General features: G+C 34.4%; 1 pseudogene; it reads right to left on the bottom strand.

Moving 5' to 3' along the window:
* Positions 1 to 1,306: 1,306 nt before the first annotated feature.
* LOC127690146 (olfactory receptor 7G2-like) lies at positions 1,307 to 2,290 on the bottom strand (annotated as a pseudogene).
* Between the last annotated feature and the right edge of the window lie 240 nt (positions 2,291 to 2,530).

Below are 2,530 nucleotides of genomic sequence, written 5' to 3'. Positions count from 1 at the left end.
TTACTTTCTATATTTGGCATATGAATAAAAATTATCATCATGAATTTCCATGTTTTCTTAGGAAGTACTTTTCCTAAGCTCATAGGTATATTCCAATTAGAAGGTAAATTGTATAGCTTTAAAAGGAATAGTATAAGGGTTTAAAATTATATCTTTTATAAAACAAATATAAAAATAAGAACAGACATTACTTCTCAGAAGGCATAGTCACAGTAAAGTTATGAATACATCACATTTTCTAGGAGATATGTCCCTACAGAACTTGGTTGTCCTCTGTATGAAAGAAACACAGTTGCCATAATATCAGAAATCATCTAGAGTTTTCTTGTTATCAAAATCTTTAAAATAAAAACAGTCCCCAGATTTTATTTTTATGGAAGTGTGTGTTTGAGGGGTGTATAAGCACATAAATATAAGGTTCTTGTATAGAAGATAAAGGATAACTTGCATGAGTCGGGTCTTTCCATTTACCAGTAAAATGAGATTTGGTTACATTACAATATTTGACATTTTATATTATGTACTTTGTGTGCATGTTTATACATGTAGATGTTTGCATCCCATAGCTTACATATAGAACTCAGAAAACACGTTATGGGAGTGAATAACTACTTCTAGCATGTGGAACCTAGGAAAAAGTATCTCAGGTGAACAAATAAACATCGTTAGCAAGTGGGCCATCTCACTGGCCTGAAACCTGGCCATATGCTCCGAACAAAAATTTAACCTAATAAAGGTAGTCAGTCTAAATGATATATAGAGAAGTCATTCAATGTGACTTAAAACACACACACACACACACACACACACATGAAATCAGAAACTGACCTTGCATTTTCATATTATTACTGGAATGAAAGTGTTGTAGGAAGGATTGATGGAAGCTCAAGCTTCTTCAAATATATTATTCACCAATAAATGTTCAATTATAATTAATGAAAACACTATTCTTCTGTGAAAATAATGCTATGGACTTTATTCTCTTATTCCTTTATTCTCCTAGGTCTAAAGATAACATCTCCTATAATTGATAACACAAACAACTACTATATAAATACATCAATTATATAGATAATGGCATAGAATTCATTGATAAATGTTTACTTCCAAGGTACATGCACTGTTACTAAAAATTCACAGTAACAGTTTTACTGGGAATTGGTTCCATCTCTTTGTCATAGAGCCACAGAAATTGTCATAATTGTGAAGTTTGATAAGTTAAAACATAGTGCTTTGGTTGTACTATTAAAAGAATTCAGTATAAAAAGAGTAGGAATTACAATTCAGTAAAATTGTATTAATTCACTTACTCTAAAAATTGACATCCAAATAAATGAAATATCATAGAAGCCATTCTACTGAAGAATTTCTTCATGGCATCTTTCATGTCCCTATTTCTCAGACTGTAGATAAAGGGGTTCAGCATCTGAGGTACAACAGAATACATCACTGAAGCCCCTGCGGTTTTCCTTGATGAATCCATAATAATAGATGTAATATATACCCCAAAACCTGTCCCGTAGAACAATGACACAACTCACAAGTGAGACCCACAGGTAGTAAAGGCTTTGTGCTTTCCTTCTGATGATGACATTCTCAAAATAGAAGATATGATACGAATATAAGAAAAAACTATCCCAGAGAGAGGAATTCCAACAAATATGCATGATGAAATATAAATCAGAATGTTATCAATGAGGGTATCAGAACAGGTCAACTTGATCATTCTGGGAAGTTCACAGAAGAAGCTTGGTATTTCCAGATCTGTGCAGAATGACAGTCTTAGCACCATTATGCTGTGCATTAAAGAATCCACAACACTAATTAGCAGTGACAAAAGAATCAGGAGGACACAGAAATAGGGTTCCATGACAACTGTGTACCTTAGTGGGTGACAAATAGCCATATAGCGATCATAAGCCATTACTGCAAGGAGACAGTTTTCCATGCCACCAAATATTAACACAAAGGTCATTTGAGTGAGGCAGCCTTTGTATGTGATGCTTTGACTATTTTCTTGTATGTTCACCAGCATCTTTGGGATGGTGCTTGTGCTTAAACAGATGTCATTTAAGGATAAATTGGAGAGGAATAAGTACATAGGGGTATGAAGATGAGAGTTTGAAATATAAATCAAGATTATAATAAGGTTTCCCAGAATGGTAACCACATATATAGAAAAGAACAAGCTGACCAAGACAGGCAGCAGCTTTGGGTCATCTGACAGTCCCAGAAGGAGGAATCCTGGAAAATCTGTTTGGTTTCTCTTTTCCATGTTGCTCATAAATCTGATAGATAGGGTGAGAGGTAGAAAAAATTAGTGAAACTTTTGATCAAGCACCTCTACCACACTTAGGAACTTTCTGAGATACTATCCCTGAAGTCTGAAGCTAGGCTTCAATAATTAAAGCCTAAATCACTTGCTGCAGAAGCATGAGTCACACACTTCTGACCCCCTCCCCCCAGAAAAAAAGCATAAAAACCAGGTTGCTGTAACAGTCAATGTATAATCCAACTTTAGAAGTCTTGA

The sequence above is a fragment of the Apodemus sylvaticus genome, chromosome 7 (assembly GCF_947179515.1).
Source record: "Apodemus sylvaticus chromosome 7, mApoSyl1.1, whole genome shotgun sequence".
Taxonomy (NCBI): Eukaryota; Metazoa; Chordata; class Mammalia; order Rodentia; family Muridae; genus Apodemus; species Apodemus sylvaticus.
This window is presented reverse-complemented; position numbering and strand designations above follow the sequence as displayed.